This window comes from Mustela erminea, chromosome 9 (assembly GCF_009829155.1).
Source record: "Mustela erminea isolate mMusErm1 chromosome 9, mMusErm1.Pri, whole genome shotgun sequence".
In the NCBI taxonomy this organism is placed as follows: domain Eukaryota; kingdom Metazoa; phylum Chordata; class Mammalia; order Carnivora; family Mustelidae; genus Mustela; species Mustela erminea.
Window position 1 is genome coordinate 21,381,278 of NC_045622.1, and position 24,672 is coordinate 21,405,949.

General features: G+C 51.1%; 1 long non-coding RNA gene across 4 annotated transcripts in view; it reads left to right on the top strand.

Moving 5' to 3' along the window:
- Positions 1-20,460, top strand: part of LOC116598177 — a 33,993-nt gene extending 13,533 nt beyond the window's left edge. For 3 of the 4 annotated variants that reach the window (XR_004288980.1, XR_004288978.1, XR_004288977.1), the window contains 2 exons: positions 2,664-2,864; positions 4,700-5,436. This is a non-coding gene — a long non-coding RNA (uncharacterized LOC116598177). Of the gene's footprint in view, positions 1-2,663; positions 2,865-4,699; positions 5,437-15,768; positions 15,899-17,775 lie in introns of those variants that run through there. The other variant, XR_004288979.1, reaches the window with a different exon arrangement.
- Positions 20,461-24,672: the final 4,212 nt, after the last annotated feature.

Genomic DNA, 24,672 nt, shown 5'->3' on the forward strand with positions numbered 1-24,672 from the left:
TCTCAAATAAGTAAATAAAATTTTTTTTTTTTTTAAATGACCTACAAAATTGAGGCATTATCATTACAATAGCTTCAGATCAATCTGGCCCTGGTATATTCCTAAAGTCCAAGTGTTGGGGGTGCTTGGGTGGCTCAATTGGTTAAGTCTCCGGGTCCTACGATCAAGCCCCACATCAGGCTTTTTGCTCAGTGGGGAGCCTGCATCTCCCTCTCTTTCTGCCTGCCTCTTTGCCTACTTGCCTCTGTCGAATAAATGAATAAAATCTCAAAAAAATAATAATAAAGTTCAAGTGTTATTCCTCAGTAACTGCATACAGTTAATTGTAATTATAATGAATTACAGTCAGGTACTGATGACCATTACCATAGCAATAAAAAGGAGTACAAAATATCAGTCCTGTTAGTCAGGAGCCTATTACCTGTATTTTCATTGTAGCCTTGCCATAATGAGAAACAAGCAGGCACTGAGCAAAAGCATGGAAAGTGGGCCTGTGGCTCCAGAGTTCAGGCCTGAGCTCTCCAACCCTAGGTGCCGGGGGCAGGGTGGGGAGGCAGGGGAGGATGAGGACTTCCAGGGTAACTCCCCATGCCCATGAGCTTCAGTACATCCCTCATCAGCATTCCTGGGCCTTTCTAAGCATTTCCCCACCCCACCCCTTTTCTCTGCCTTCTCTGATTGTCTGGTTCCTGAGCTGCTGTCAGAGTGAGCAGATAACAAGATCTTGACTCAGGACAAGGCAAAAAGGGTGCCAGATCAAGGCCTGGCATACAAGAGGGCTGGGTCTACACAGGAAGCGTTCAGCTCAGAGCCAGGGATATAGACTGGGGTGTACACCAGGACTGAAGGCCCAAGACAGACCTATCCAGCCAGCCAAGTCTGAGAAACCAAGCATTGTTGAGCGTTGCTGGCTCCAAGTCTGTAGGCTTCAGGAAGCAGAACTCAGCTGGGAAACCAGGAAACTGGGCATCAGGTCTGGAAGAGTCTGAGCAGGGCTGTGGGACTCCAGCAGTGAGAGAGGATTTTGACACAGAAGAAAAGACCGCCGAACTGTGAATGCCAGAAACTTCTAGGCCAAGTGCAGGCCTCCGTGCCCGAGTTGATGGGCAGAGGCCCCGTGTGAGCACTGGCTGGTTGGGGGCTGGTGGAGGGGCGAGAGGCAGAGCGCCTCCATGGAAAGTTTAGTGGCACGAACAACCACAAACAGCAGCGAGCGTTAAGTTCTGTACCACTTCCCAACTTGGGACTGCTGCCTGACCCTCTGAGTCTCAGTTTTCTCATCTTTAAAATGGGAATAACGACTCCCACCCTGTAAGGTGATTGGAATCGTCTGAGCTACACAGCATCACAGATGTTTTGCCTGGCCTTACTGAAAGCGTCCGATAAAAGCTAGGCATTTTTGCTCATTAAACATTTATTGAGCGCCCATTACATGCCAGGCCCTGCACTCTGTCTAGGAGGCAGAGTGATGGGAAGATATGGACACTGCTCTTGAGAAACGTAGACGTAAAGAGGTGAGTGGTGGCTCCTACTTCAAATTAGCAATACTATAGTAAGATGGTTCTCCTACGGGGTTGGGGGCAGGTGGGACATGCAGGAGGGGGAAGTGAGGGAAAGGGCACTCTGAGTTCGCCTTGAAAAGTCAGGGAGAGCTCCCAGGAGGAGACGACGCATGCGCTGCACCCGGAAGTATGAAGGGGCATCTTCCTGGTGGACAAGCCAAGAAGTGGGAATGGGGGCTGCGGAGGGAAAGAGCACAAAGATGCAGAGCCGTAAGAAAAACCCACTATGCTTTGGGAGAGAACAATGAATTTCAATGTTCCTGTAGCCTGAAGAGGCGGGGTGGGAAGGAGAAATGAGATCTGGCTGGACTGACAGACACAAATCAGATCACACAGGACTTTTTTTTTAATGCCATGCTTTAGAATTTAGATTTTATCCTGAGAGTGATAAGAAGGCACCGAAGAACTTTGAGGAAAGGAGTGATGGACAAGATTTTGTTTCATAAAAGTGTCTCTCTCACTGCTGTGTGGGGGTATGACTGGCTGAAGGGGCTCTGGGGATGTAGCTCAGTGGTAGCGCACATGCTTTGCAAGTATGAGGCCCCAGGTTCATTCCCTGGCATCTGCTGTCTCTTGTTGTCCATTGCATATGTTTAGGGTGCCTGGGTGGCTCAGTCGTTAAGCATCTGCCTTTGGATCAGGTCATGATCCCAGGGTCCTAGGATCGAGCCCGCGTCTGTCTCCCTGGTCTGCAGGACGCCTGCGTCTCCCTCTCCCTATCCTCCCACTGTGTTCCCTCTCACGCTATGTGTATGTGTGTGTGTCTCTCTGTCAAATAAAATTAATAAATAAAATATAAATATATAATACAAAATTAAAATTAATAATAAAAATTAAATTAATATCTAAATATAAATAAATAAAAATAAAATAAAACAAAATCTTAAAAAAAAAAAAAAAAACAGAAAGACCAGCTCAAGGGAAACGTGCTACAGGGACGTCAGGTGGAAGGAAGGTTTCATTTGAGTTTTCTTAATATAGGAAAGACTTAAACAAGTGCATATGCTAAGGAGAGATGGAGGTTGAAGATTCAGGAAAAAGGGGGGATAAGTTCCCAGAGAACAAGGCCCCTCAACCCAAAACACTCTTGTCTCTGATCAGGTTCCACCAGAAACAGACTCTGAGATTTTCACACAGGAGAATTACTGGGGAACTACACCTGCTGAGTGAGGGGGCAAAAGAAGCAGAACTGGCAGAGAGAAAAGCTGAAGGACGATGCGGTTGGAAGAGAGAGAGCTCTGAAGCTGGGATGGCCCTTCAGAAGTGGCCCTCACTGAGGAGAAGCTCCGCTGAGGCCCAGAGGTTTGTAAAGGGTGACAGATGGTGGAGGAAAATCCTTCTTGATGGACTCCCTTCTTTCTGGAAAACAGAAAACCATTGAGAAAGAGGGTTTGAGGTCTTGAGAAGAGTAGTGAAGATCTGGAATGGCCTGGGGCACTTACCTGCTGGGACCTCTGTGTATTCCCGGGGAGGGGGGTGTGCCATAAATCTGGGGTGAGTCCATCTTCTGGGCCTGGTGATTGTCCTTGGTGGGGCTCAGCATATCAGAAGTACAAACCGAAGGGGAGCCAGGAGTTAGAGGAATTAAAGGCTGTTTCTGAGGTTTTGGTCTGCTGCCTGCCTCCTGTCCCAAGGTGAACCTAAGGGAGAAGCCCCTATGTCTATATTTGAATTTTCCTTCCTTCTCTCAGGGTAGCTGTTTATTCTGTATAAGACAACTTGGCCATCTAAAACTTAGGAAAAAAAGGAAAAAAAGCAGAATACATATCAAACCATCCCAAGAATCAAACTCTAGTATAATCTAGAGACCAGTGAGTCTGCCCCATGTGGATTACATCTTCCAAGTTCCTGATCACTGAACATGGTCTGAGCACCTTTGCTCAAGGCTACATAAAGTCCCATGACGGCAGACCACTGGAACAGACTTCTAGGAAGCAAGGCTTGGCACCTTGTAGGGCTGGCCTCTGTTATCCTCACTCACCCTTTCTATTTTAAGTGGGCGCAGTCCCGAGACCACAAGGCAAATGCCAGCATCCCTCAAGGACCTTAATTCAAGATAAATTCAGATCATGTTAATGTTAAGAAGCCCCAAAAAGAGGTTTAGTAAGGGGCTTTTCTGGAATGAATGAGTTGAAGGTGATATTGGGAAGAGGAGACCAACATTTTTCCAGGGACCAAATAGTCAAGAGACCCAAGTCCTCACTCTCATTCTGTGATCTGAAGGAGGTCACTAAAGTCACTGTGCCCTGGAGTTTTGATGCCATACCCCCAAAAACAAAGCTTTGGATTAGGTGATGACTGATGGCCTTTCAGATCCTATTTATCTAGGTCTGTGTCCTTTATGCCTCAGTTGAAACTCATCCTTGGCTGCCTCTTCCATGCCACCTTTCTTCTTCCCAAGGGGCATCAGGGTGTCTGGTGAACTAAATGGTCTTGGCCTTGGTCTTCCCGTTTCTTGCTTAAACTTCAGTCTGTTCTCTAAGCTGTCGTCCGTCCAGCCAGCCAGCCAGCCAGTCAGCAAAAATGCTCTGATACCAATTTCTCCCACCATTCCCAGCCAGAGCTGGGAAATTAGACACCTGGCCACCTTCTGGGGAGGAAAACAAGACATCTCCCCGGGGCATTAGGTTAGGTTAGGTTAGGTTAGGTTAGGTTAAGTTAGGTTAGGTTAGGATAGTGTAGAGTAGTTTAGGGTTAGGTTGGGGTTAGTTAGATTAGGGCTAGTTTAGGTTAGGTTAGATTAGATTAGGTTAGGCTGGGGTAGGGTAGGGTAGGTTAGGGTTAAGTTAGGATTAAGTTAGGTTAGGTTAGGGTTAGGTTAGATTAAGTTAGGATTAGGTTAGGTTAGGTTAGGGTTAGTTTAAAGTTAGGTTGGAATTAGGTTAGGTTAGCTTAGGTTAAGCACTGCCCCACTTGGACCCCAAACTTCCGCCTACTCAGCCACATAAGGGTGCAGTATCTTTCCAGCCCTCATTCCCTTTCTCCTCCCTTGGATAAAAGGAAAGAATGACCCACATCCTGACCCCACAGTGAGGATGGAGAGGAGAAAGAGATAGGCGAGGGCGATGAGACTTTGTGTCAGGTGTCTGTAGCGGCAGCTTGCCATTCCTTGATCTCAAGGCCACATTCTGTCAAAGAAATGACCGTGGGAGGGGGTCAGCAAGAGAGCCTTGAAATGGAATGCTGGAGCTCTCGGGATGGACGGGGTACCACGACAGCTGTCCTGCAGATGGAGAAGAGCATTTGAACTTTGAGTTTGTATTTCTAGAAAAACTTCCCCTCCCCCTCTTTTTCTTCAGCTCAACTCCCTTGCTGTATTATGGGGCTTTTGTGAGGTTTAGAAAAATAAACAGAATCTAACCATAACTGTCTGAAAGTGCTAAATTACCAAGAAAGACATAACAGATTAGCAGTGCAAATTAGTCCTGGGTGGGAGGTGGCCAGCACACTGGGGAGCTGAGAATTACCCACAAGAGTGGTGGTTTTCCTGCTCTTGATCCCCACCCCCCACCCCTCCGGGATGAGCCACTTTGCACACTGCAGCTTCTCCGATGGCTCTGAAGACTGAGTCAACTGTCTGTGGAGAGGAGATTTAGAAATGGGAGGCTGCATCCTCTTTAAAATCAGCCAGCCCCCAGGCTTGAAAAGACCTTGCTAATGCCACCTAGTCCATGCTTGTCTTTGGACCAGACAGCCCCTAACACATCCTTGTCGGAGGTGAAACTCTCTTGCTACTGATTCAAAATTCATAGTATGTTAAGAGTTAAAAGGGCTATTAGAATACCGGCCCAATGTTTCACTTTACAAAAGAATAAAGTGGGCCTCATGGACAGGAAACAACATGCCCAAAGTCCCTCAACTGGTAAGTGACAGAGCTGGGACTAGAAACCAAGTCTCCTTGACGCCAGCATCTCCAAACGCCCCATCTACCTATTTCCTCCTTGCTCAGAGTGCCTGTCCCTTCATTAGTTTTCCTTGAATTCTACTCAATGAATCTGTATACCTTGGGCCTGTCCACAGATTAAGTTTCTATGTTTTGTTTTGTTTTTAAGAGACAAAGTACACATGTGCGAGTGGGGGTTGAGGGGTGGGGGGATGGGCAGAAGGAGGCAGAGAAAGAGAACCCCAAATAGGCTCCACAGCCAGCATGGAGCGCAGTGCGGGGCTTGATCTCACGACCTTGAGATCATGACCTAAGCCGAAACCAAGAGTTGGACACTCAACCGACAGCCACCCAAGTGCCCTGCTTCTAGGGTTTTGAACCCCGAAAACTAAAGTTTCCTCAGTCCAAGCCAGTAGCCTACATTTGTTGAGCCCCTGCTAACGGGCCAGGAGCCGCGTTAGGCCCTAGCAACACAAAGATGAACAAGGCACAGTCCAGGTCCTTAAAGATTTGCCTGCTATCAGCAAGGGCACATCTGGCGTTCTTTCCACAAGTAAGCTGAATGTCTCCTGCTAACTAGCTCTCTCTTCCCTCTGAAGTCTTGCGGATGTAGGCAGGCTGGGTTAGGTTGTACAGGTTACCGAGTTAGGCTGCCCGCTACGAGGTGCAGCTCTGAGTACGCAGGAGATACTTTCTAAGTTACAGACAAGAGAGAAGTTTCTAGTTTACTAACAGATTTAGGGTCAGATAACCTGGGGTTAAAATCATTGTTCTACAACTATCAGCTTTAAGACCGGGAGCAAATGACCCAGTCTTTCTGAGCCTCCACGTTTTCCGAATTGAGGATCATGGACCCCCCTGTATAAGACTGTTAGGCAAATCAGATCAGATAAGCAAATGCCCTAGCCGCAGCCTGGCACACAGGGAACCTCGATAAATGTTTACTTGCCTTCTGTTCTCTTGACTCTTGGTCTTGTATGACTGTGTGTCACCTGACCAATGCCTACTGAAGGCTCTTAGTGCTTGTTCATTAATAAACTGGTTCATTGGTGATTCCCTTCCAGGCACGAGAAGGGGGTTAACCTTGCACCATCTCTTAGTGCGGTTTCTCGCCTCAAGCATACCTTACTCACTCCAGCTCAGGCCTTAACTCAACACCACCCGCCTTCCCGCTCCCCTTACCGCGGGCCACGCTCCCTCCCTTGGAACCCACCCTTGCAAAAGTATGGACTGCTGTGACCTCACCAATGGGTCAGTTTTGAAGAAGTAAAACATGAAGGGAAGGTGTGGGGTAGGCGTAGCTCCAAAGAGATAGAACTCTGTCCTCCTTGATGTTTTATGAAAGATGCAAAGGATTTTGCCAGAAGATACATGGTAGGCACATATGGTCTCTGTGACCTTAGCCTTGTGGAGCCTCAGTTTCCTTATCTGTAAAAAGGGACTACAAAAGCAGTTTCATTTAGGGGTCGTGGAGATTAAATTTGAAAAGGCAGGTGAACATTCAAAACAAAGAGGAAAGTAGGACCAGCCTCCTACTACTATTTGTCCCCCTCCCCCTCCCCTAACTCATCTCCGGTGAGGACAGGCCTGGGCAGGGGCTGGGTCCCCCCTCTCCTTCTCCAATCAGAAAGAGCATCGTCCTCCTCTCTCCGCCTGAGCTGGGGGAGGCAGGAGGTGGAGGGCGGCTGTAAGAGTGAGCCCAGGGCTGTCTCGTCAATCCGTCTTGGGGAGGGGGGAAGCGGGGGCAGAGCTTTTGGCAAGGAGCAAGCCTCCAAATGCCGAAGGTGAAATCCATCACCAGGGCCGGGTGCAAAGATAAGATAGAGGAACGTAAATCAAGGCTCCCTGAGATAAGGAGGCAGCCTGGGGCCTAAAAAATGCAGGGCTCCTGCCAGCTGCCCACTTCTGCAAAGTTGCACAGCCAAGGCCTGTGCTAGGTGGGGAAGGAGCCCACACCCCAGGCCCCTTCCTAGAAAAGGAGGAACCTCAAGCTTCTGTCTTTCTCTCGGCGCAAGTCCCAGCCTGAATCCCTCCCTCTACACACACACACACTCACACACACCCCTGAGATCACCCACTGGCATCAGAAATTAAGGGTCAAGTTTCTGGGGTTGTGCAGCCTGGGTTCAACTCCTGGCTCTTACACTTCCTGTGTAACCTTGAACAAGCGATTTAATCTCTGTGAGCCTCAGTTTCCCCAGGGATAATCCCATCGCTACTCTACAGAACTGTTTTGAAGACGACATGCAATGGTTTCCGTAGAGCATCCGGTAAAGTGTCTGGCCCGTGAGAGACGCTGAGCCTGCCGTAGCCGTAGCCGTAGTTACATACGCAATTGGTAGAGATTAGAGGAAATTAACACTTCTCCGACTTCCTCTCTTCCTCATTTGCATGGTCATCCCCTTAGGATTCTCTGAATGAACGTCCCAAAATATGATGTGGTTGCATCAGTCCCATTTATGGGGCGTCGCTGAAGACTAGACCATGTCCTAGCCATATCCTTGCCGAATCTTCGACAGGAGCATCATTATATGTAAAGAATTCTTCTTGGGGCTCCTGGATGGCTCAGTGGTTTAAGCCTCTACCTTCGGCTCAGGTCATGATCTCAGGGTCCTGGGATCGAGCCCCACATCGGGCTCTCTGCTCAGCGGGGAGCCTGCTTCCCCCTCCTCTCTGCCTGCCTCTCTGCCTACTTGTGATCTCTCTCTATCAAATAAATAAATAAAAATCTTTAAAAAAAAAAAAAAAAGAATTCTTATTCCCCCTCCCTGCGCCCCTAATGCATGTGTTTAAGCATGTTTGACCAGCTGAGCCTAGAGCAATTATAAGGAGGACTTTTGGACCATGCTTAGGTCACAAAGAAAAGAAAATCATTCACAGACGCCAAAAAGTCAAAGATAGGGAAGGAAGTGGCCCAGAGAGACAGAGGAGGTGAGTGAATAATGATAGAGACAGGAAGCCCCTCAGCTAGAGGGGTCATTTCTGCGCCCGAGAGAAGACCGTCCTACCCTTGATGTCCTCCCAGCCCTATCTTCATGTTTCACTCCTCCACTGTCAGTCAGGGCATAAATACTTACCTTGTGCCGTCTGGGTCTGGTGGGAGAAGTTCTGATCTTGGTTGTTGATCTAAAGGTGCCTACAATCTGATGGTGGGAGTCAGGGACCCTGGCCTCACACTGCAGAAGCCCACAGCAGAGGTGACATGGGTTTATGGGGGGAAGGGAGGACAAGTACTGAAGAATGAAGGACCCCAAGATGCCGGCAAAGGCATGTGGACAATTAACACAGTGGGCCAAAGGGAGCCCTTCTGGCTTCTTGAGCAAGGATGTTCTATGATGAACGTGATGTGGGGGAGGGTAGGCCAGCAGCGACAATACAGGGGACCCCGAGTGCTGGACCTAAGTTCAATCTTGGCTCAGCCGCTTCCTAGCTGTGTGGGTGACACCAGGCAAGTCACCTAACCTCTCTCGGGTCTCTCATTCGGAGTGATACAGCCTAACTTCCAGGTTTGTCACAAAGTGTCATGATGTATGTGGGTTTGATGACTGGAATGGGGGTGGCAGGGAGGCGGGCGCTGCAGGAAGAGGGACTGGCCTGGGATGCGTGTGGCAAGGCAGGCGGGCTGTGATGAAGGGGTCATTAGGGAAGCCCTGGTTGGTTGGCATCATCGTCCTCTTTTTGGCTTTCCTCCTGCTGCCCACCTGTGCCAGGGGATGCGTAGGAAGGGTCCCTTAGCTATAAACCCTCTCTTGGCCGAAAACCCGACAGTAAGAGGCAGACCTCTAAGAAGATCAGGGAATGACAGAACATGAGTGGATGTACAAATAGACAAGATTAACTATTCCCATTGTATACACACAAGGCTTTGCTAACACTCAGCCAATTAGAAAGCTAATCCAAACAGCCACTGGCTTCCAGATCTGCTCGGAGTGCTTTCAAACAGCTGTTGGGTTTGCACTTGCTGCTGTTTCTTCCTAGCAAGTGCCTGGACACTTCTCTCCTTGGGTCTGCTTCCCCACTTGCGTGAACCCATGTCAATTCTGTTGTGCAGTACTGAGGCCGAGTTCCCTGACCCCCTGAGTCCGATTGTCGTTTGTTGGGTTTGGGCTCTTTGTAGGCACCTTTAGAACAGGGAACCAATATATGAATGTCTCCTACCACACTCCGAATCTAGGGACAGAGTTAATATTTATGTCCTGATTGATAAGAAAAGAAGGAAAGAGGGAGATAAGGCTGGGAGAATGTCTAAAGAGAGGAAGGTCGTCTGTCAGATGCCGACTCCATTCCCCGGAACCCCTCTAGGGTCCTGTTGCTGTTCTTTCCATTGCTTCTTCCATGCCATCACCTCTGAAAGCCTGCTCCGTGCCCCCAAACACAGGGACTGTTACAACACTGACCATGTCATCCTGCCACTCATCTGGGAAGCCTGTAATGAAGGGAGTACGAACAAAGCCTTTGAAGTCTGACAAATTTAAGTTCAAAAACATCTACATGTCTTGCTAAAGTGAGCTCACTGAGACTCTGTTCCCTCCCCTCAAAAGAAGATACTAAATGTATCTACCTCATGGAGACTGAGCAAGTGTGCATAAAGGGACCTCCCCAGCTCAGTTCCTGGTGCACTGTGGGCATTCAATAGGCCACATTCCCCAGAACTGTTAGAACTACCTTCATTGTTTAACTCCGAGTCACCTGCAGACAGGAAACACCTGACTTTTGTGTTGGGCAGACTCCTAGGTGGTCCCTGACAATCCCCGAGTCCTGGTTTTCACAGCCTCATGAGATTCCCCCCACCCTTGAACATGGGTGGGACCTGTGACTTGCTTCTAACCAATAGAATCGGGCCAAGAAGATAAGATGTGCTTCTATTATCAGGTAACTTAAAATCATGACTTCTAACTTGCTAGCGGACTCTGTTGCCTCTCAGCCTGCACACTTTGAAGAAGCCAGCGACCAGGCAGGAGAAGCCCAGGCAAGGAATTCAGAGGAATCTTTCTAGCTGACAGCAAGGTAGGGACCAAGGCCGTCAGTGCAACAACCTTCGAGGGACTGAATTTTGCCACCTACCGCGTGAGCGTGAAAGTAGATCCTTCCCCAGCTGGGCCTTCGGACCAGCCCCCAGCCTCGGTCAAAACCTTGATCACAGCTCTGCGAGAGATGTGGAGACAGAGAGCCCAGCGAGGCCATGCCCAGATTCCTGGCCCGCAGAAAGTGTGAGATAATAAACGTGTGTTGTGTTAAGCCGCTCATTTTATGGGAATTTGTTACACAGACACAGATAACAGATGTAACTTCTTTGTATTGCTAGCACAGCACTTGGCATAGAGCAGAAATCAAGTGTGGGCTGAGTGGATGGATGAGTGAGTCACGGTAGCAGGTAAACTCATCAGGATCTGAGACAGACCTGGCTGGGCCAGACCCAAAACAGGGCTCTTTCCCAGCCCCCAACGCCTACACCGTTTGTCCCTTTCTCTGGCTCACTTAGGATCCCAGATCCCTCCTGCCTGAGTCACTACGTCCTCCTCCCTGCTCCTGCCTACAGGACCTTGCTCCACTCTGGGTCCTGCTTTTAGTCATTCCCTACAAATTTTTATTTTCATCCTTAAAAAAAAAAAAAAAAAAAAAAAAACACCCCCCCCCAAAAAAAACCCCTCCGTTCTCTCTGAAATATCTGACCCTGGTGAATTGGCATAATTTTTGATGGAAAGCAGTCTTGTCCAGAAAGCCTGTTACCCGCCCTGGTTAGGAATGTGGCTGCTGTGGATATTAGAACAGACCTGCAAGGCGTCTGCAGGGAGTGGGGACTCGGTGCCAGGAATGACCTCAGCCGGCACAGCAGGGTTTTTACCTATGAAAACCTGCTGCTCTGGGCTGGATCATGACAGGACCCTCTCTTCTCCCAACCCTGCCCCTTCTGGGACCCTATGCTGCACCCCCCTCATGCCTCCTACCGGAAGCTGGTAAAAAGTCAGGAGGGCAACGCCATCAGGCCTGTTACAGGGGATGCCACCGGTGCCTTTGCGCAAGTGACTCCAAGTAGCTTTGGCTAAAGTGTGTGGGCCTCATGGCAGGCAGCCCCCTTTCCAAACTCTCCCCTTCTCCCAGCTTCACCCCTCCCTGAGACAGCTGATAGGGCTCCTGTTCAGGCGGAGAGGCCTCAGGCTTCCTTTGTCCTGCAAAAGATGTCATCTCCAGGAGGCTTGGATGCTTGGGGCAGAAACCAGAGCTGCCACCCTTCCCTCAAAGGCTTCTCACTGTGTAGCAGACCTTCCACCCTGGCCTTGGGGGATTTGGCCGGCCTTGGCCTGGATTTTGCCCTCCCTAATTCAGTTCCTACTGCGAGCAGAAACTTTTCTAAGATTGGATTTCCCTCTTCTACTGAGAAGCTCAGAGAACTCAGAGAATCTCAACCGTAGCTATTCTAGCCTCCAAACTCAACAGCTCAAGCCCTGATAATCCCCAACAATCAGAATAACTGTGAATCTATGCCTGGCCGTCCCTGTGTGCAAAGTACTTTATTACATACACTATTTTTCACAAGAATCCCACAGTATTTTTAGCCCCCACCTAACAGATGAATGAACTGTGGCTCCAAGAGATTAAGTAATGCTTTTCTTTCTTTCTTTTTCTTTCTTTCTTTTTTTTTAAAAGATTTTATTTATTTATCTGACAGAGATAGATCACAAACAGGCAGAGAAGCAGGCAGAGAGAGAGGGGGAAGCAGGCTCCCTGCTGAGCAGAGAGCCTGATGCAGGGCTCAATCCCAGGACCCTGAGATCATGACCCGAGCCAAAGGCAGAGGCCTAACCCACTGAGCCATCCAAGTGCCCCTAAATAATGTTTTCTGGGTTACGTGGTGACTAAGTGATAGAATAAGAAACTAAACCAAGGTTTGTTGACTCACAACCCCATACGCTGTCCACTGCTGCTCACTCTGCAAAGCCTGGAACGCTCATTCACCCCAAACTCTGCATCTCATTTGTGGGTCAATCACCTCCTGTTGAAATGCATACACTATTATTGCCCAATTCCTGCCCCTTTTACCTTAGCCTTCACCCATGCTGGCCTCTGGAGAGCTAGGTCAAAGGGGTTGAAGCTGGGTTATCCAGATTAGCGATGGACTGACTGCTGGCCGTCAGGTCAGGAGACCTGAGTTTGAAGTTCTGACTCTGACATTAATGGGGGTGTGATACTGCAGCATGCAACAGGTGTACAGGATGATCTCGGACGTCACTTCCAGCCCTAAAACTCTGTAGTACTTTGACTCAGTTCCAGCTTGGGCGTCCTGTTGAGGAGGGATAAGTTCCCAGTTGATTTTTGAAAATTGACCTGCTGCGCCTTGAATGTCCCCTGGAGCTTGGGCCGGGAGTGGGGAGGCCTTGGCTAGCGGGCCACTCCAAAGATGACAGGAGGACCCTGTCCCCCAGCTCCACCCAACAGGTCCCTTCCTTCCTGGCTGCTTTTTCCAGCCTTCCACAACACGTCACGGCGACCCGTTTTAGGTGAGAATATGAGCTCCTGAAGGCCCCTGCCCTTGATTCTCATTGGTCAATGATGACGGCCCCACCCCGGCAACTGTACCAGACGGAATGGTGATTCGACTGATCTCACAGGATGTCTGCTAGCCAGGGCTGAAGGTTCCTCACAATCCCTGTGCTCAGGGAGACCCAGGGGGCCCTGCAGCTGCTGCCAGCTGTCCTGCCGGACCATGGAGATTCTGTCAGATCTCCCGGCCCAGTTTTCTTTGAGAGGGTGTTCAAGTTGCCGTATTAATTGGAGGCATCTCGGCTGCTTCCTGCTCCTTGGCTCCCAGCACAGATTCCTAAGCACAGAAGATCAGTCCCGCTCTGCATCCGACCACAAACCCCAGAACTGGGGGGCAGGGCATGAAGCGTTCGGCCAACATCTATGTCAGAGCAAGCAGTCAAGCGTCCTAGCCTGGAAGGAACCCCGTGGACCGAGGGCACCTGCTCCCAGTCACGGAGGCAAGAGTACACTCAGTTTTCACAAAACTCTGGGTGATTTGGTGGCCTCCTAGGTCACCTCTTTCTGTGTTAACCACTCCAGCAGGGATCCCCTAACAACCGTCCTTCCTGCACCCAAACCATTTGCACAAACTCTTTGTACTACTTGTGCTAGTCTGAGCTCTGCACTGCTGTAAGACGTCCCCTACTGCCTGTCCCCCAAGCTCAGCTGCCCCCTTCTATTACCGTGCATGTAAATGCTGCCACTTAAGCTCAAATACCACCCCCCGCCGCTCCCCCCCCCACCCCCCCCCCACCCCCCCCCACCCCCGCCGTCGTCACAGCCACCGGAAGGCTTCTCTTGGCTCCAGGCAGATCTCTGCTGCGAGATTTATCATCCCCTCAAAACTGCAGTAAGTGATACCCTGGGACCCCATCTAGTCTAGTCATTCCCGTTTCTTTCCTTCTAGCCTCCTAAATACTGAGTGCACACTCGATCTTTTGTGCTGTCATACTTAGTTACCTGTGCAGGTTTTCTATCTCAGTTTTGTTTTCCTGATCACGCACTGTCTCTCCCATCTGCTGCCCACACCAGGGGCTCCTTCAGCCTTTAGCCGGGGTCTCCTCCGCATCTTCTGAACTGTTCACAGCTGACTCCTGACTATGGGGAAGTTCCACTGAGAGCTAACCCTCTGACTACAGTTGGAGTGCATTTCCTGTTTGCTTGGGGCCTGGAAACATGATAAGGCTTTGGCCAGCTGCCAACGGACTGGCTGGTCCCCGAGGCCAATTTGGGGAGATGAAGGGGAAAATGACTCCTATTACATAAATAGTGTTTCAGAACGCGCCAGCGTGGAAACAGGGGTCCCTGCTTCTCCTCATTCCCTCCATCCCCCTTCCTTACACCAAGCACCCTGGCCTGCCAAGGCTGCAGGACTAACGAGACACCCCGAGGAGGAACTTTAGTCCTCGAGGGCAGTCAGACCCAGAGACAGGTTGGAGGGAGGTGTCTGGGCCAGGGACACATCAGGGATCAGCAAAGGCAAGACATGAGCCAGGTATCCAGCTCTGCCCTCGGCCGCTCCACGAAGAAGCTGGTTTCTTTCAGGCTTTTCATGAGTTCTAATGAGAACCAAGTTGGATCCGCGATGTAGGGGGGCGGGGGGCATTTGCACAGCAGAGTTTATGGGCCCTTGCATTTTCTTAACGGCTCCCTCCTCACACATTCCTCCGCATTTTTCCCTTTTATTAACGTGGCATCTTTCCCAGGCCACTTTATGGAACCGTGTGTGTTTTTACTTAGGCCCTGATTGGGTTTGATCGGGCCTCTCCCTCTGAAGAAACTTCAGATCTTATTCAAGCCCCACCCCAAGCCCCCTGCAAGGCTGTTGGCATTTCAGTCACTGTGGGACTCCTCAGCCCATCTCTCAAAAGGACCCCAAAGGCTCCACTCTTTTCAGGCCTTTTCAGCATTGGAGTTGCACCTCATGTGGACCCCAAATGATACAAATAGTAATACTCCCCAATTTGATGACTCTCACCCAAATCTGAAATGACTTCTGGCTCTTGCCCCCAAAATCAAACCTGCCCCAGCAAATTGAAGAGAGAGATTTTGCCGCAGCTGGGGATTTTCAAAGGAATGTACTGGAAGCCCCGAAGGCCATCTTGCTAAAGGGGAGTTCGAAAACTGTTCCGAGCAAGAGCAGCTCCCAAGAGCACAGCTTTCCCAGAGATCTGCTGGTGAAAGCACGGTACATGTGTTTGGAGAGTCAGGCTTTGGTGTGTTTGTTAAAAAACAAAACAAGGGGCGCCTGGGTGGCTCAGTGGGTTAAAGCCTCTGCCTTCGGCTCAGGTCATGATCTCAGGGTCCTGGGATCGAGCCCGCATCGGGCTCTCTGCTCAGCAGGGAGCCTGCTTCCCACCCCCACCCCTGCCTGCCTCTCTGCCTACTTGTGATCTCTGTCAAATAAATAAATAAAATCTTTAAAAACAAAACAAAACAAAAAAATCCACCCATGTAACTTTCAGGAACGGGGCTCTTAGCCTTTCCAGTCTCTTTAGACTATCAGTTCCAAGAAAGCCAAGATCAAGGTTTGAGGCTGACTTTCCCGCTTTGTGCTCTGATTTGTTTTTGTTTTTTTTGTTTTTTTTAAAAGATTTTATTTTATTTATTTGACAGACAGAGATCACAAGCAGGTAGAGAGGCAGGCAGAGAGAGAGAGAGAGGAGGAAGCAGGCTCCCTGCTGAGCAGAGAGCCCGATATGGGACTCGATCCCAGGACCCTGAGACCATGACCTGAGCCGAAGGCAGAGGCTTAACCCTCTGAGCCACCCAGGCGCCCTGTGCTCTGATTTGATCAAGGTCTCCCCGCATGGGTCTCCGGGTATCCGGAAGATGGCTCTATTGCCCTTAGACACGAAGCAGCAGGTACCATGGCAGTCCCGGGACCCCCCTTCAGAGCCACAGCTCCTTCTGCTCTACAAGGAGGTCGGTAAGCATGTTCTGCAGGGTCTGAGAACCCAGAGACGTCCTGTCCGTCAGAGGCCGGGCACGCTGGAGGAACTCTGTAAGTGGCCGGGACCGATGTTCCCAAAGAGGCCCTCTTTTCTGGGAATCTGCTTTTGTTTCCTAATCTTTCCCCTCATTGGTTCTGGCCCTCTCCCATGGCCAGTTGCGGGGGCAGGAGTGTCTGTGGACCTGTGGGCAACATCAAACTCCCCGCTCCTTTCTCAAGGGCAAGAATCTACGCCGAGTCTCTTGGGAATCGTAGTCCTGGGATCGTTTTCCTGTTGTCAGCAGGCTCTGGAAGAGGCATTAGCCCCACAAGGCTTGATGTGGGAAGTTTTTACAGGTACCGCTCATCTGGCTGACAGATGTAGCTTTGTAGCAAGACACAGCTCTGTCTTCCAGATGGGAGGGTGCCAGCGAATCCTGAGATGGGACTGCTTTCTCTCTCTGCTGGGAGCCAGTGTGGGGCACACTCATGGGTCTGTCACCTCCTTCCCAACCCTGAAGTCCTTGAGCCAACTTATGTGGAGCTGACCGTGTCTTTGTTCCCTCAAGCCCACATTCTGGCAATCGATGGAGCATCTTTCCATTGTCTTCATCAACCCCATCATCCCCTAACACACACACACACACACACACACACTGGTACTCCCAGGGCAGAGGATAAAAGATGGGAGGCTAGCAGAGGACGTTTCTCCAGCAGGTGAAAGTTACAACATTCTCCAGGAGGTGAAACAGGAGACAGGGGGCTGGTCAAGTCAAGGGACCCCAAAGCATCTGAGCATTTTCCCTAAAGGAAGGTGGAGGGAGGGACGTATGGTGACTAGATTCTCCTCCCCTCATTATGCCACACCAGAGAGAAGCAGTCCCTAACTCAGCCCCGCCCCCCAGAAGTCCCATCTCTCCCATGACAGAGAGGGACTGTGCCTTGCACCTTAACAGCAGCTTTCCAACCTCATTCAAGTTGGGCTTGTTGGGGGACTCTTAAGTTAAAATGCTCCTGATCTCATCCCTTCCGGTCAAAGTGCTTTTGCTCAGAAGGGGCAGAAAACCCATGCACATATGAAATGTAGATACAGAGAGAGACAGCTAGGTAGGCACCAAGGGATTCCCAATAAATGAAGGACCAAACCCTATAGTTCTCTCTCCTCTTGGGCTCCTATCTCAACTCATCTCTGCGCATGACTTTGGTTTGCCTGTGGTTTTATTTTATGGCCCCATCCCAAGTCCTCAGTGGTTTAGTTGAGTTCTCTAGGACTAAATGGCTACAGAGTATGTGCCTTTCTATTTCAAACTCTAAAGAGAGAAACACTGAATGGCTCTCCTCCAACCAATGCATTGGCTGGCTTTGAGCATTTATTCTTGGTTGCATTCATTGTGGCCAAGTACTAGAACACGTGCTTACAGGTAGCAGAGCCTGAAAGAGGGGAAACAGTCCTCTGGGCCACAAACATATCCCTCCCAGGCCATGTCTAATCCCCCTGTGGTGCTGGGGTTCATCCGAGAGACAGGTAACATTCACCCTCTGTGAAGCCATCCCTCTCAGCGGAGCCTGGGGAGACAGAAGGTCCACTAAAGCAGTGGTCCCCTCCACAGCATTCCAGGGATATGGTGGAATTTCTCGAAAGAGTGCGTAAGGAGGTAATGTTCTGTAGTCAAGAGTCCTGGCTTCTGATTCCAGCTCTGCTGCTAACCCAGAGAAAGGCCTCAGGAAATCACTTTGGCCCTCTGGGTCTTAGATTATCCATAGTTAAAAGATAATAATAAATAATAGTAATGGAGTATTGAATTAAGTAATTTAAAGATCCTTTCCAACCCCTAAGAATTCCCTAAGCCTATCTCCTTGCTCCTTACCCCCAGATTTCCATGGAATGGAGCTGTGTGACCCATGACCTTGGTTGGGTATCCACCAGCCACTTCTCTCCCATGACAATCCATCCCAGAAGATTAATTCCTGCTAGAGGCCTTCCAGCCTGGCCCTGTCGCCATCCAAGAAGTCAAGACGGGGCCTTCCTCGTAGACAGGGGTCATGATTAAAGAAGCCAATTTCTTCCTGAGCTTCCTAGAGGCTGAGGGTGATGCTCCCTCTGACCACACCAGAGAGGGCAGGCTGGGATCCAGGATTCATCCAGCTGGGGACTTTCCAGCTGGGTCACCAGGGTCACTGAGGACAGAAGAAGCTATAGGAGTGGGGTCAGCAACAGCCTTCAGAAGGACAAAGACAATTAGTTCTTTGGAGTTGGGGAGGAAGAGCCGAAAATGCGGGTTCCAGAGGGAAGAAGGCAGGGGAAATCGCTTGTGTCTTTTGGCAGGAAATGAATAACATTCAAAGAATATGCAAAATGCCTTGCTAATCAGCACCTGTTCACTTTGGAGCCAGTGCCTTGGGCCCGTGGCATCTGAGGTCAAGCCTGGCTTTGGGTCTCCCCAGGGGCGGAAATACAGTACATCGGGATGTACTGGAGTGTTGAAAGAGGCGCTGGTTCGAAGTGGGATAGAACGAAGGAAAGTGCCTTGCTCCTTCCTGGCCCCTAATGGTCTGTTACGCACCCCCAGCTCAACCCCAGGCAGATGGCTGCAAATTCTGCGGGGGCCTCCGAGCATTCCCTTGGCTGGTAGCCACATTCCAGAGCACCATGTGTTTCATCTCAAGCCCAGAAGGTTTGAGCTTCCAAGTGGAGCCAAAGAGAAAACCTGGCTCAGGCTGCAAATTTCAGAGAAGAGGTGGGGGCCAGGAGAGGCCGCCAGGGAGGTTTGGAGCTGTCGTGTTGAAGAACATTCAACTTAATGCAAAGCTAGGTCCCAAACCTGGGACGCCCTCGTTCCCAACTCAAAACACCTCAAGGCACCCCTGCCCCGGGGAAAACTGAAGAGAGCGGCTGCTGCCCTTCGTGCTTCTCCAATCTCCTGATACCAGTTCTAAGCCTTTGCCTGATCTGCTGCTCCCCCCACCCCAATCCATGGTTTGTTATCCAGAGTGAGGAGGGAAAAAAAAGAGGGTGCCTTCTGGTCTCTCTCTGCCTCCCGCAAGGTGCCTGGACCTCATCTCTCCTTGCCCCCATCTCTGCCCTGAGAGGGGAGCTCCTCTGGCCTCAGGCTGCTGGACACCAGGGGCAGAGGAGGATTCGGGAAGAACCAGAGTCGGGTGGAAAGGGTCAGGAGGAGGAGATGGGGCGGGGTAGGGGGGACACATAAGAAGGAGCGATAGATAGAGGGAGGGTGGGGGGCACAGAGCAGGGCAGGCACTTTAGAAGGGTCTAGGGCTGGAAGGAGAGGGAGGCGGGTCTCCTGGGGTGAGCGCGGAATGAGGAGGGCGATGGTGGGGGTCCTGGTTCTCCGGGGGTTCTGCTCTGCGGTAAGCTAAGGGATTTCTGACAGCAAAGTAAACTGTGGTGTGCTGAGTTTACCCAGCTCCAAGAAGCACTGTTCGCAGTGTTTAATGTTTCCCTCCCCCTGAACTAGCTGACAGACACTGAAACTCAGCCCAGTTCTTTAGAGAGGTGAAGGATGGGGAGGTGAGGAGAGGACTGTCAGCACAGCCGAGCCCCGGACCTGGACCCAGAGACTTGGATGGGGACGGGCAAGTCCCGCAGACATAGGCCCGAAGTTCCCCATCAAGGAGAAACTCCTCTATCCCACCTCCTCCCACGTGGGTTCCAGCCTGACCCATGCGAACACGGCTGCCCTGTTTACTTTTCTCATTGTCCTCTATTAAATGCCTGCCCGCAGGGCTGTGCTCCCCACACAGCCGTGCAAATGTGGACAGACGCAGAGGACACGCACACCGCAAAAGAAATCAGGAAGACACCAGAGCTCAGCACCCAAGAACAAAATAAACTCACCCTGGCGTGGTGCCCAGCACGATTCGCCGGTGGGCTTTAGGCTCAGGGAGAATGAATGGGGTGACCTCCCTTCAATTCAGGGAGGCTCCTGGGGAAGAGAACGGTTTCCGAAAGGCTCTTAAAATGAAATGGAGGGGAAAAGTGTGGGCAGAAGGGCATTTGAGGGAGCACAGAAGACAGAGTAGGGGGTGAGAGAACCAGACGGGGGGAGCATTCTGCAAAAGAGCGTGCCTGCAGGGGAACAGGAAGACAGGGGAACAGGAGGACAAAGCAGAGTCAGTCCCAGAACATAGCGGAGGGCTCGAGTCCTGGGCTGCTATTGTCCCCTGACCTATCCCACAGGCAGAGAATTCGGGGGCCACTCTGGGCCCACAGAGTGAGGGGAGGTGGACATGTGATAGAAAAGAGGAAGGGGCCAAGGACACTAAGAAGCAGCCTAGGCTGAGGACCAAGACTTGGGATCCCAAGGGAGCTATGGGCATGGAGAGGCAGAGCGAGCGTAGCCAAGTTATCCAGGGGTGCACAGTGGGGTGCTGGGATAGCCAAGATGAGGCAGGGGGTGTGGGGGGGAAAGTAGGAGGTCCATCACTGCTGGGGGCAAGGGCACTAGAGAATTTGAGCATGAAGGAATGTAAATGCATAACTTAGCAATTAACTTGAACGCCTGGGTCTTGATTCCCTTACCTCTCCAGAAGTATTTTATTTTATTTTATTTTTATTTATTTGACAGACAGAGATCACAAGTAGGCAGATAGGCAGGCTCCCTGGTGAGCAGAGAGCTCTACTCGGGGCTTGATCCCAGGACCCTGGGATCACGTCCTGAGCCGAAGGCAGAGATTTTAACCCACTGAGCCACGCAGGCACCCCACCAGAAGCATTTTTAAAATAGTCTCCTAAAAACAGAAGGAGAACATTGGTAGCTTCCCATGGGTTCCGAGGAGCACAAGTTACTCTTTGGAAGGCAACAGAGGGAGCAGGGAGAGGACAGGGAGACAGTGGCCAGGAGGAAGCTCACCGCAGACAGGACCCTTCGTCCCACACCCTGTTCCAACCAGAGCAGCTCGGAGTTACCTGCTGTATTTGCTGCTGCTTCTGTAGTAGGAAGCTCTTGAAGGCAAGGCTGACCGCTATACACCTGCAAAAGTTTGGAAACCGCTAAGGTAGAACCTCTCAGAGAAACCCTAAGAACTATAAGATATAAGATATAAGAACTGTATATAACTTTAAGAACTTTAAGAACAGCAGCTTTAAGAACTATGATTCTAGGAAGGGGCAAACAATGAATACATGTGCTGACTCTGGGGCCCAGTTCCCAAATCCAAGCGTTCCGGCCTGGTGTCAGATCGCGTGTTCTCGTTTTTTTGGGTCAGAAAAAATAGGATCCGAATGAGTATTGGGAAGCCTCCGTCCGCTCTTTCCAACACGAAGAAAAGGCATAGATGTCACCATTCCCCCAGCTGTGCCCACAGCAGGCATCACTAGCCCAAAGTAACACTCTCAGAATAACAACAACAACAATAATAATATTAATAATTATAAGTTATTTTTATAGTAAATTTATTTAAATTATAAATTAATTAATATTATTACTATTATTATTATAAACAGCAACATAGTTTCAGGATCTGCGTAAACAGGGTGCTCCAGGTAGCTACCCCCAAACTGGGAAGTGGTGATAGGAGAGCCGAGATCTCCATGCCAGTCCAGACTGGGTTGGTTGTTTAACTCAACATTACAACCCATCCCAATCTCCTTCCTCGCTTCCCTGATCTATAGGACAACATGCGGGCCCATAGTTCCAGCAGGAAACTAGGGCTGGCCTTGGCTTGGGAGCTAAGTCCTTCAAACGCACCCGTTAGCTGCCTGGGCCCAGGAGAAGGAGGCCCGCAAATGTGGGGACTAGGGCCACTCGCGTACCCTGTAGCCTCCCCAGGGTCCAGGGATAGCTTTTATCTACAGACCACTCGCATGTGTTTATTCTCTACTGTTCCTGGGAAGAAGACTCTTGGGGAAAACTTTAAAGAACTTTGACCTTGTTTGAAGGGGAAGTGTAAAAGGGGACAGAGGTGGGACAGGAATCTGAATCCAAAGCTGGCTTGCGAAAGATCAGCCTCCTTCCATGGGAGGCATCCAGCCAGGGCGGGGATGGCAGGGGGCGCTGCTTGCCTTGGCAGGACCTGGGAAGAGGACACAATAAACGGAACAAGACCGAAAAGATTACAATGAGCGAAAGGGGTTTCAGTGGATGGTTTTCAACTTTTGAAATAAGCAGGAACGTCTTTTCAAAAGAAACTGAACTTGGATCCCCAGGAAAGAATTGGTCAAGGGAGCTGGTCTGCCTGAATGTGGAGGACAGACCTCTCCCGCGCTTCCCTCCTTCCTTCCCCAGACTGAGATGAGTCCAGGCCACACCTGGGCTCCCCAGGCAGGTAAGCCGCATGTGTCTGGAAATCGCATGTGTCTGGGGCACCTGGGTGGCTCAGTGGGTTAAGCCTCTGCCTTCAGCTCAGGTGATGATCTCAGGGTCCTGGGATCGAGCCCCGCATCGGGCTCTCTGCACAGCGGGGAATCTGCCCCCCACCGCCCCCCTCCGCCTGCCTCTCTGCCTACTTGTGATTTCTCTCTCTGTTAAATAAATAAATAAAACCTTAAAAAAAAAAAAGAAAGAAAGAAAAGAAATCGCACATGTTTATGACTGAGCTGATGCTCTCAGAGTTCTCGGCCCCTTACCCAACAACGTGGACCACTGCCTTGCTCCCCACTTACATGCAGCATCTAGAATAGTATTGGGCCCGGGCAAGGCCCTCAGAAAGGATTTGTGAAAGGAGTGAATCTACCGTAACTGTCCTTCATGCTGAGTCGGAGGGTCACAATTTACCAAGCACTTTCATTGGGGTTTTTGGTGCTGAGTGTCTACCTTCAGCTGGAGGCTTCTGTGAGCTGACTCGGCCCAGGCCAGTCCTTGTGGCGTTGGGAGCTGGGGGACAGCCTCAGCAGGTGTGATCTCTTACCTCTCTGTCCGTCGCTGAGGGGCTCCAGATCCTGGAAACTTGAGCCTGCCTCTGAGAAGCCTCATTCTTGCCCTTACTTGGTCACTGAACTGGGATCCGGCCTAGAGACCCTCCAGCCTCTGCCTCCTCCCACTTTCCTCCGCGTGGCCCTTCAGCACAAACACTCTGGAGAGATGGAGGAGTGTACAGTCCCAGGGGGAGGCAGAGAGTGTCCTGGGGGGCTGAGGGAGAGAAGGTCTGTGTCATTTGTGGGGGCGAAGGGTCTCTACCTCTGCCCAGCCCCCCCCAACACACACACAGAGTCTCCCACGTTTTCTGGGAAAAGTTGAGTGTCTTCACTACCGTTCCTCCAGGACCCTCTCTCCCTCGCACCCCGCCTCCTGTTCCCTTGTCCCAGGCACAGGCCTGCCAAGTTTGGGACAGGAGAACAGACCAGGTTCTCCGCGGGGAGCTGGGGGGGGTGGGGGCGGAGCCAGGCCTGGCTGGGCCTCCAGGTCGGCCTGCCCTGGCCCCAGGGTTTAATAAACTCAGAGAGAGGTTTTCAAAGGCCACTTGATCTTTCCCATCAGGCAGCCCCTGTCTCCCTTTCAGAGCCGGGGGACTGGAAAGAAAAAAACGCTCAATGAACAAGGCAGCCAGAGAAAGCCGAGCCGCAGGACACCTTCTATGAATTTCTGATGAGCACACTGACTCCTGGGTTCCAGCCCAGTGCAGTCAGGGCTGTTAGTTTAAGTCATTTCGCACGGTTCACTGGCTCTCTGAGAGCGGCTTGTCTCCAGCCTGGCCTTCTCTAACAAGCTCTTTTTACTCGGGGCCTTCTCTGAGCAGAGACCTCAAACAATAGCAGCTTTCAAGGGGGCTGGCCCTCCTCTGGAGGCTTCTCTGTCCCGCCCCCGGCCCTGCTCTCCGTCCTTCTCTCCTGCCTCTGCCTGCCCACCTGAACAGCCCAGCCCAGAGCCTGATGCACAGCTGGTGCTGAGCAGGCAAGTGCCCCTGCAGGCCTGCCTTCGCCCTCCACCGTCCTTGCCCTTTCTCCCCATGAGCAGGCAGCGAGGGAAGACACAACCAGGCCCTCCAGAGCAGGCCGCCTGGTCACACAACTCTAGAATGCTTTGGGACGGGCACCGCCGGGGTTGTGCGGTGACAAGGCCACGGTCAAGAGCATCTGACCCTGGCTCTCTCAGGCCAACTGGGCTCCTCTAGAAACTTCGAGCCGCATCTTCCTCCCTTTAGCTGGGGAGAGTGCTTGCGGGCTCCCTCCACCTTCTGGGGCTGTTGGCCTGCCCCACAGGACCAGGCCTGGCAGGGTCCATGGAGAAGGCTGAGGGATGCCTTGCTCAGGGCTCCTCAGGGAGCTCCTCAGGGAGCTCGCCTCAGGGCTCCTCAGGGGGCAAGTGAGCAGCGGGGATCCTCTGCCGGGGAGGCTCCTGCCCAGACCCAAGAGGAAGCTGTGTTTCCCGGAAGGAACTCTCTGTTGTCCCCATTGCCGTTGTCCCCTCAGTCCTTCAGGGCGGTGAGGAGCCACTTCAGTGTCTCCTCCCCAGGGTACCAGGCCCTCACAAGGAGACTCTGGATTCACGATTCATGAATGGGCAGATGAGAGTCATTTGCATATTTAGACCAAACCTCCAGCCAGAGCAAATAAACAAACAAAGCTCCTATCACAACGAGTCAGTCAGCATTTCTGGCTTAATGAGAGGGGTCATGTGGACTCACAGTTGACGCTTGGATCCTTTGATGGGGACCTTTGACCTGGGGGGCTCCGGAAGGCTTTGAGCCACCATTCCATTGACATTCCATTCTGGGAGAGGCTCTGCTCCACTCTTAAGGCACCTGCCCGCAATTAAAGGTCCCCTCCCCAGTGACCTGGGCACTGCCTTTGGGCCCAGGATTCTGTCACCTTT